This window comes from Cupressus sempervirens, chromosome 5 (assembly GCF_028749045.1).
Source record: "Cupressus sempervirens isolate cs-2001-9-10 chromosome 5, ASM2874904v1, whole genome shotgun sequence".
Lineage (NCBI taxonomy): Eukaryota > Viridiplantae > Streptophyta > Pinopsida > Cupressales > Cupressaceae > Cupressus > Cupressus sempervirens.
In genome coordinates, this window is record NC_143122.1 from 234,658,502 (window position 1) to 234,669,560 (window position 11,059).

General features: G+C 35.6%; 1 pseudogene; it reads left to right on the forward strand.

Moving 5' to 3' along the window:
• The first annotated feature begins 9,808 nt into the window (after positions 1-9,808).
• On the forward strand, positions 9,809-10,438 carry LOC149555339 (putative receptor-like protein kinase At1g11050 pseudogene; annotated as a pseudogene).
• Positions 10,439-11,059: the final 621 nt, after the last annotated feature.

An 11,059-nucleotide genomic window follows, 5' to 3' on the forward strand; every position in this document is an offset into this window, starting at 1 on the left:
TGACCACTATATTAACGAAGACTGGAAATCAAACTTCATTGAATCTCTTTATGGCTACCTTTTTCAAGTTCACATTTATTATGTTTTCTAACCTTGTGTTTGACTAAGTTTAGGAGGAGGCATGATTGTTTGAGGCAGGAATATGCCAACATTAAATGTGCTTCGAATTCTTGTTCAGATGGATAAAGATATTTGCGATGTAAAATGTAATCAAATCTTATGTGATCATTAGGGGAATGCCCCTATATATGTTCAAAACTTAAATTTGTATTGATTAGCAGTATTTGACTAGGGTATGTCCCTTTAAAAATGTCATAATATAGGATGTCTATCCCGGACTAGACTTGAGGTTTTCTTCTCCGTTCTTTCCTACCAGTGCCCATTTGAACAGAGTGAAGCTATTGTATCTTTTTTATTAAATTAATCAAATTAATCAGGGCCTTGGCCGTTTACCAATTTTTATATTGATAATAATAATTTTAAAAAAAAAAAATTAACTTTAATAGTACACATAGACACAATATTCTATTTCTTACATGACCAAGAAATCAACCTAGGTTTAAGGAAAAAATATACCTCCACTTGCTCTCCTCCTTTCTCTAATACATCTATCCAGTCAACATATGCATAAGCGATCAATGTAAAGTATTATTTTTTGGGGTATCAGAGTCCAAAGCTTCACTAGATTCATATTGAAATATTTCTATAGGACAAAAATATGCATGATATCAAATATGATAGAAGCCAAATATAAAAGTTCATCAATTATTGATATGCATTTACTTTCACTAGTCTTAAACGTTCATAAATGTAAGTAATATAAATTTTATTTTAATATACTTAAATTTAGAATATTTAATTATGTTATAATTAATTAAATATAATATATGAGTGAAATTAAAAACTATATAAAATAAAGATTAGAAAATTTAAATATAATATGATTTAATATTGTATAGATTTAAATGATAATAAACATTGAATTTAACTTCAATTATATAATTTCTTTCATAAATGTAGTAGATAATATAAACTAATTATATAATTATATAATATTAATAGATAGTATAAAATAATTATATAATTATATAATATCAAATAATTTACATTATTATGTAATTACATATCACTTTTTTGGATGGCAATAAATTTTTTAACACTAAATATTCTTAAATATTAATTACAATTTTTTAGAATATATGTGACTAAGATTTGCATTGAAATAAATCAAAAAATAATTTCATTTTTAGTTAAATATTTACTAAATCAATTATTAGGTATTCTTAACTTTTAAATTATTATTAATAGTTTGGTTGGTAGAGAGGAAAAAATGTTAAAAAAATAAATATATCCAATTATAAAATTGTAGAATAATTGTAATATTTTTATTTTATTGTAGAATTATATTTTATCATATTTTTAAAACATTTCTAGAAATTAGTTAGAAATAATAGAAACATTGATACATAGATTTTTATTTTATTCTTCTATTAGTATCTTATTTTAATTATGATTATATATATTTTTAAAATAGAAATAATTTTTTTTTGTAAATGTGCAAAATATGGTGGTTGAAAGAATATTGTTAGATAACTAGAGAATACATAATTGCTATAAAGTAGATATACACTAGCTTAATATCAATCGCAATTTTTTTTAGGTAAGCTTATTTATTTTGAAGCCTTGTTCTAACATATAATAAATATATGGGCACACAAATAACAAATTCATATTAGATTTTAGCGTCAAGAAATTTATTTGTGTTATTTTGGAGATTACTTCAACCAATGTTCTATTGAATATAATAGATAAATATATTATAAAAATGTTATAGCATAAATATAATAGAAATTAAAAGAATTTTTAAAAATATGTTGAAAATATTTACATTCATAAATTGTCTATTGAAAATTCCCTTAATTCTAATAATAACTACAACTAAATCAATTATAGTGGAAATTATTTCATATATATATATATATATACATACATTCAATTAATTAATAATTAAAATGTTATTTGTATGTTTGAAATGGAAATGACTCCCTCTATGCTAATGGAAATAAAAAAGCAACATGACACATTTTGAAATGGAGGGAGGAAAAAAAGATACAATTACACCATGTTCTCATTCTGTCGCTTAAATCAATTTTTAGCTTAATTTTAAGTAGTAATGTGTTCCCATGCAAAATAAAAATTGAAGGAAAGTAAAATTTAGAATCTTTTCCTAGTTTTGTGGAGTGACTATTTTTTAGCAAATGAAAATAATTATGAGAAAAGAGGGGGCCTGGAAATCAGCAGTGACTACTTATTGAAAAAAATGACACATGTCTTCACCACAATTTTTTCATCCTCTTTTTATTTGCCTATATTTTACTTTTCAGAATTATTTGCAAGAAAAATGATTAAAAAATGATTTAAAAATAATTTTTAGAACATGCTTAAAATTATGCAACAAATATTTTGATCTATAGGGCCACAAGCTCCACAAATTGTGCCACAAAACAATGAGTAGTTGTTGCTAGCAAAAATAAGCTAAGTAGCTGCGACTATCCTCTAGACAAACATTTGAACAATTTTGAAAAAATAAAAAACATTTGATCTTCATGATCTTGATAGTTTGTAGTCAAAAACAACAAAAAATTTGACAAAAAAATGCTACTTCCTGAGTCTGGGAAAAAAACAAGTTTAACTTTGTTTTGTCTTTTGTACAGTTCAAAAATTAACCCGATCCTTAAAAATGAAAGGGAGCTTAAAAGAGAGAGAGAGAGATAGAAAAGACAGAGTGATTGGATAGAAATAAAGATTCTAAATTTTCGAAACACATGCTACAAGAAATGACTAGAGTCTATTTCAAATTTAGCGGCGAGGTTAGAGCTACTATGGTTTGATACAAACATGTCATTCCATTTGTAGCCTCTCATGTTTAGGGAAAAATATAATAGAGAATGGAAACATCACATTCTAAAATGAGACCCTGCCGAGAAATGCCAACAGGGATGCCGAAATCCAATGGCAGACAAGTTTTAGATCATTTTTAGACACTGCGGACCATAGATCTACGACGTCAGATCGTGTATTTCAAATTTAAAAATTCCTTCAGCTCTATAATTGAGCTGATTATGGATTGGATAACAGAAGTCTATAATTCATCTCCTCTTTATAATTTAGTTGTGTATTTGAAAACTAATACCTGTAATTTGGCCCCTCCGTATAAATTTAGCCCATTATTCACTGGTTCTATAAGAGTTACAGCAACTGGATATTGATTTCTTCTGTAATCAAGTAACAACTTTCTCTATGGAAAGCACCGCTGAAAATGGAGGTGTTCATGGTGATGTTGTTACTGGTTCCAATTCTGGCAGTTAATGCTAAACCAAAATGCCCAATAAATCTCGACTACATTACTAGAATTCAATGGAACCCATCAACTTATCATTCAATTCAAACCTCCAAAGACCTTGAAATGTGTAGTGACACATTGAGAAGTTTGTTGGGAGTTGGTTTTGCTCAGCTACTTCAGTATGAATCTATTTTTTATCTCCCCAACAATGCTGTTAGTTTTGTTAGCTTTGGACAACTGCTTGTCCATTTGCTATTATTTAGCAAGTAATTGTTTTGCTAGCTAATTGGTTAGATTAGAAACAAATATTTGTTAATTAATTGACCACTTTTGGAAACAACTAAAAATCGACTATGTTAGGGTTGTTAAGTTGTTTTAATCTCAACCGTCGATTCTAAATCAATCTCGGCCGTTGGTTTACCAACAAGAGTAGTATAAAAGGAGGTTAGGGGGGCATTTGGAGGACAATAAAGTTTGGAGAAACATTTGTAGTGTTAGCAAGGGCGCAATGTTAGCATGGGAATAGCAATGGGGAATATCAACGGGATAAATGAGGAGGTTGTCGAAATTCTGCCAGTAAGAGGTAAGGAATTTTGTATCTCTTGATTTGCTAAAGTTTAATATAATTTCTCATCTGTAGAACTGGTTTTCCCTTAGGGGTTTTTCTAGGGACAATTTGTCCAAAAATATTGTGTTCATTGTGTTGCGCATTTCTTTCCATATTTTATAAGTGAAGTTGCAGTTGTGTTATTTTTTGATATTAGCTGGGAATTTATTTTCAGCAGTTTAATAATCATTTATGATAGGAGATTAATAATCAATGATTGCAGCAATTAAATTTTTCACATGGTATTAGAGCATTGTTAAGTGTAGAAGAGTTTTACCCTAGGAAAGAAATTTTGATCTCTTTATATTTATTATTGCTTTAAACCCTTGAGATGGCTTCAGCTGGTTTGAGATATTAGGATAGATTGGATGGTGCCTCAAATTTTGGTGTCTAGAAGGCTAGAATTTCTTTATTGTTGGAAGAGAATGGTATCAAGGATTATGCTACAAGTGTTGTACCTATACCAACGGATGCAACACAACTTGCAACATATAGGAAGGACAATGCCAAGGGGAGGAGGATAATCCTTGATGGTGTCAAGGATCATATTGTTCCACATATTGTAGAGCTAGATACGGCAAAGAAGATGTGGGATGCCATTCTGAATCTATACCATAATGCTACGACCAATAGGAAGTTGATTCTCAGAGAGAAGCTAAAGAATACCTGGATGAATCAGGGAGAAGACGTCACAAGTTACCTCACCAGGCTCAGACTTGTCAAGGATGAGTTAGCACATGTTGGAGATAGCCCTAGTGATGACGAGCTAGTGAGAGTAGCCCTAAATGGGTTTACTAAAAAATGAAGTGTCTTTGTTCAAGTTGTCAGTGGACGAGATACTTTACTGAGTTGGGATTGACTATGGACTGCTTTAACTTAAGAGGAGTTTAGACTAAGTCTTGTCAATGGGGCCAACAAGAGTTAGAAAAATGAGGTGGAACAAGAGAACATTGCCCTAGCGGGTAAAGGGAAAGAAAAGAAGGGATCTAGCAAAGGATCAAATTCGCAAAGTGAGAAGAAGAAGAAGGACCTTTCTAAGGTCAAGTGCTTTGGATGTCACGAGTTTGGCCACTATGTCAGTGATTTCCCAGAGAGGAAGAAGGGTAAGAAGCAGGTGGTAGCTTCAGCAAGTGTGGAAGAACTCTCTAGTAGAATGGAAGATGAGTTTGCACTCATAGCTTGTTTAGTTAGCTCAACCTCATAGTGTGTTTGGTATATAGATAGTGGGGCATCATTTCATATGACAGGAGTTAGAGAGTACTTCTCCAGTTATAAGGAGAAGGACACCAACATCCAGATTTCTATGGGAAACTTGTCCAAACTCAACCCTGCTGGGAAAGGGACTGTTCAGTATTAGAGGGAGAATGGAAAGATAATCCCACTTCATGATGTGTTATATGTGCTAGGATTAGGTATGAATTTGATTTCTATATCTGTTCTTCACGATAGGGGGTATAATGTACTCTTTAGAGGGACAAATGTGTTGATTAAGCACAAGGATTCGAAATCACCCATAACTATTGGAGTTAGGAGTGGTCGCCTTTATAGATTGCAGTTTGATACTCCTAAGGCACTCATGAGCAATAGTAATCTTAGAGATCTTGGAGAGCTATGACATAGGAGGATGGGCCATATTCATCATGGAGCACTTAGATTGCTTCATGAGATAGTGACAGGTGTTCTAGAGCTGAGCATAGAGCATGACGATGTATGTAAGGGATGTGTGTTGGGGAAGTTTGCGAAAGCATCTTTTCCAAGGAGTGACACCAGATCTAAGGGTGCTCTTGGTCTAGTATGTTCAGATGTTTGTGGACCGATGTCGACGAAATATCTTAGAGGATATGAGTACTATGTTACTTTTATTGATGATTTCTCTAGAAAGACTTGGATATACTTCTTGAAGACTAAGGATGAGGTTTTTAGTCAATTCCAAGAGTTCAAGGCTCTTGTGGAGAACTCGACAGGAAAGAAGATAAAGGTTCTTTGGTCAGACAATGGAGGCGAGTACAAAGCAAATTTCTTCTAAGAGTTCTGTACTAGAGAAGGAATCAAGAGAGAATGGACTGTTCGTTACAATCCACAGTAGAATGGAGTTGCTGAGAGGAAGAACCGTTTGATATCGGAGGCAGCAAGAGCTATGCTACATGACTAGGACATGCCCCATTACTTATGGGCAGAGACATGTAATACAGTAGTCTACATTTAGAATAGAGTTCCACTCAAGGTGCTAGGGAAGATGACACCAAAGGAGGCTTTCACAGGGAAGAAGCCAGATGTTAGTCACTTCAAGATACTCGAGAGTTTGGCATATTGCCATATTCTTGGAGATACATGTACAAAGTTAGATCAAACTACAGAGAGGGGGTACTTTGTTGGGTACAGCGAGACCTCAAAGGCATATAGGATTTTCATTCTGGAAACTAAAAGAATTATAGTTAGACGGGATGTCAAGTTCATGGAGGACAAGGCTTTCAGGAGATCCAGAGATTTGCTAGCAGATGATCAAAGTGAGCAGCTAACAGAAGCTCCAAGACCAATTCAAGGGCAACAAAGCTCAAGTACAATTATCAGTATGAGTGTAGACTCAGTTAGTGAAGATTCACAGAGTATGGAGCAACAGGTGCAACAAGAAATACATCTAGAAGACTTAGAGGTTGACATTTCATCCTCTATAGTTGGCAGTAGGAACCAAGTTGTTCCAGATACACAAAGGGATACTCAGGAGTTTGTGGGAGCTCCTAGGAAGAGTACTAGATAGCGATGACAACCAGCCAAGTTCAATGGCTATGTGGCATTAGTTAGTCAGTTGGTAGATTATGAGCCTTCTAGCTATCAAGAAGCTGCAGAACATCAGGTACGACGAGATGCTATGGTTGAGAAATATTCTTCAATAATGCATAATGATGTGTGGGAGATAGTACCTAGACCAACAGACAGGGTTATAGTTGGATCATGCTGGATCTATAAGATAAAGCATGGTGCAGATGGTAGCATCGAGAAATACAAGGCGAGGTTTGTGGCAAAGGGTTTCTCTCAGAAGGAGGGAATAGACTATGAGGAGACATTTGTTCCTATTGCCAGGTATACTTCTATACGAGTTGTAATCTCACTTGCAGCATAGATGGGATGGCAAGTCCATCAAATGGATGTCAAGATAGCATTCCTTAATGGTGATTTGAAGGAGGAGGTATACATAGAAAAACCAAAAGGCTTTGTAGCACACAGCAAAGAGACCCACATATGCAGATTGAAGAAAGCATTGTACGGACTCAAGCAGGCTCCTAGACTGTGGTATGAGCGCATTGATACATACTTGAAGAAAATGGTCTTTGTGAAGAGTGAATCAAATGCTAACCTCTACTACTTGATGGTTGGGGGTGAGATTCTCATTCTTGTTCTTTATGTGGATGACCTGTTTCTTACATGTTCACTAGGGCTCATAGTGGATTGCAAGAGGAACCTTGTAGAAGAGTTCGAAATGAAGGATTTAGGACTTATGCACTACTTTCTAGGCATGGAAGTGTGGCAGACAGATGGGGAGATTTTCCTTGGTCAAGGGAAATATTGCATTGAAATCTTGAAGAAATTTGGGATGGAGGATTGCAAAGCCATGTCTACACCCATGATCACAATTTGGAGGAAGGTAGATACAACTAAGGAGAAAAATGTAGATCCCACTTTATATAGACAGTTGATTGGTTCACTTATGTATTTGGTCAACACTAGGCCAGATATAGCATTTGTAGTTAACTCTCTTAGTTAGTTCATGGTTGAACCAAAGAGAATGCATTGGATAGCGGCTAAGCATGTGCTACGTTACTTGCGTGGTACAGTTGAGTATGGGATCAGATATGTTTGAAGTGAAGGTATCAAGTTGATAGGCTATACTGATGTAGATTGGGTAGGAAGTACAACAGACAAAAGGAGCACTTCAGGGTGTTGTTTCAGCTTGGGATCAGGAGTTGTATCTTGGTTCAGCAGGAAGAAAAAGTTTGTGGCTTTGAGTTCAGTAGAAGCAAAATACATAGTAGCTAGCATGGTGACATGTGAAGCTATATGGCTTCAGAAGTTGTTAGTAGCCTTGTTTGGTCAGAAGGTTGAGACTACTGTGATACATTGTGATAATCAAAGTTGCATTAAGTTGTCTGAGAATCCAGTGTTTCATGATAGGTCTAAACATATAGATATCAGATATCACTTCATTAGAGATTGTGTACAAAGGGGAGTTGTTTAGCTACAGTACATACCTACAGAGGAGCAGGTAGCAGACATTTTGACTAAGGCATTGGGGAAGGCAAAATTTATCTTCTTCAGAGATAAATTAGGTGTCCTGCAGAATAGCTTCCTCGCTAAGAGGGAGTGTTAGTTTTGTTAGCTTTGGACAGCTGTTTGTCCATTTGCTATTATTTAGCAAGTAATTTTTTTGCTAACTAATTGGTTAGATTAGAAACAAATATTTGTTAATTAATTGACCACTTTTGGAAACAACTAGAAACTGACTTGGTTAGGGTTGTTAAGTTGTTTTAATCTCAACCGTTGATTGCAAATCAATCTTGACTGTTGGTTTACCAACAGGAGTAGTATAAAAGGAGGTCAGGGGGGCATTTGGAGGACAATGAAGTTTGGAGAAACGTTTGCAGTGTTAGCAAGGGTCCAGTGTTAGTGTGGGAATAGCAGTGGAGAATATCAACGGGATAAATTAGGAGGTTGTTGAAATTCTGCCAGTAAGAGGCAAGGAATTTTGTAGCTCTTGATTTGCTAAAGTTTAATATAATTTCTCATATGTAGAACTGGTTTTCCCTTAGGGGTTTTTCTAGGGACAATTTGTTCGAAAATATTGTGTTCATTGTGTTGCGCATTTCTTTCCATATTTTATAAGTGAAGTTGCAATTGTGTTATTTTCGATATTAGATGGGAATTTATTTTCAGCAGTTTAAAAATAATTTATGATAGGAGATTAATAATCAGTGATTGCAACAGTTAAATTTTTCACAAATGCCTCCGCCATTGCATGCCTCACACAACTTCAGAAACGGATGAGCTCTATGGGTCTTCCATTAAATATGGTTTCTCTCTATTTCAGCGATATATCAAAGTTTGTATCAAGCCCTCTTCTTTGTGGTGGTATAAAAAGCAAAAGGGACTGGATGGATAAGCTAGGGCCGACTCCATTAATGGATGCAGCTTGCAGAGGAGATCTCTCTATTTCCACTGCCTACAGCGTATGCCATAACAATAGACAGGTGGTATTGAAGAGATTGGTGGGGAGAATAAAAAATGCCATAGCTGAAACTAATCTGCATAACAACTCTCTCGTACTTCTGTATGTTGTTGGCGTAACCAATGAATTTGGACCCATGAGCCAAAAAGGCACAAGCTATATTCTGGGCCTTCCCTTTAATCCCAACAAGTGGAGAGTTTGTTTGGAGATGGTTTTATACGGCTGTGTGGGTGCCGCCATGGCTATCATCTTGCTCTACACTATAGGAATCAGTTACTGGTGGTGGGTTAGTGGGAAAATTAGGCGTTTTGTGGGAATTCACAGAAGCCTTCTAAGGATTCACATGGGCTTAGCGCGGTTGGATATACTGCCAATCAAGGACACAACCAAGAATTTTAGCTGTGCCAATTTAATAGAGTAGGGCAATTTTGGAATGGTGTGTAAGGGAAGACTTTCCTAAGATCATGGGATGGTTGTTGTGAAGAAAATGAAGTGTTCTTTCCATAAAAACCCAGGCCCATTGCGGTTAATCAAAGCATGACAAATAGAGGAGGCAACGAACAATTTCAGTAGCACCAATTTAATCGGGCAGGGGAGTTTTTGCATTGTGTACAAGGGCGTACTTTCCCATGGTAAGATGATTTCCGTGAAGAGACTGAAAAAGTGCTCTATCAATGATTTATGGAATGAGGTGGAGATGATGGGCAGCTTTCGCCACCATAATTTGTTGGCTCTGCGTGGCTTCGGCATTGTTGATGACGGCAAACAGGGCTGCCATGAGAGGTTTCTCATTTATGACTACCTCACTAATGGCAGCCTGGATCAGCACATCTTTGGACAAAAAATTAGAGATGGGACATCAAGACTGACTTGGGAGCAGAGGAAGAAGATTATAATGGGCATCACAAAGGGGTTGTGTTACCTGCATTCCAGTGTTCTGCCAACAATATATCAAAAAGACATCAAGGCCGACAATATTCTACTGGATGACAACATGAATCCCTGCATTGCGGATTTTGGGCTAGCCATAAGGGAAGGGCAGTCTCTGATTGGGTCAAGAGTAGCAGGCACGAATGGGTATTTGGTGCTGGAGTATTGTCTGACTAGATTGCTCACAGATCGTTGTGATGTCTACAGCTTTTGCGTTGTGTTGCTTGAAATAATGAGCGGTAGAAAGGCCGTGGATATAACTTGTGAATGCCATATAACCGATTGGGTATGGAAGCTTCTCGAGGTCTCAAATAAAATCGATCTGGTGATAGATTAGAGAATGCGCGAGAGGGAATTAGAAGTGAAAGCAATGGAGAGATTTGTTAAGGTGGGCATTTTGTGTGCTCATGCTAATGTGGCATTGAGGCCGAGCATGGCAGAAGCTTTGAAGATGTTGGAGGAAGAGGCTGCCATTCCCGCAATGCCAGAAAAGCCTTTGCCTATAGAAAATCACAAAGTAGAGGCCGACGGGATGGATTTTCTCAGGTTTTTAAATCCTTCTTTCAAATCTTCTATCACAGTAAAATAGGAATAGGCTGCCGTGTATGCATTTTGTCCACATGTAATGCGTTCACCTGTAGCTACTGTTCTCTGGCGAAAATATTTTATACAACCTCCCAAAAACAAAGTGTGTAGAAAAATGATTATTTGATGTAGTATTTCTTCTCTACGTCTACACTTGCAATGAAACACCAAATGCTTAAATTTATCCACTGTATCTATGGATAATCGCACATTTATCCACTGTATCTATGGATACTGGCACATTTATCCACTGTACATTTTTCTGACATGATTTTTGATATAAATTTTTTAAAATCTTGAAGTCCGTTGCATGGAATAGTTAAACAAACATGTTTTCCTCTTTGTGGGAGGTGAAATTCAGTTCAAGGAATTA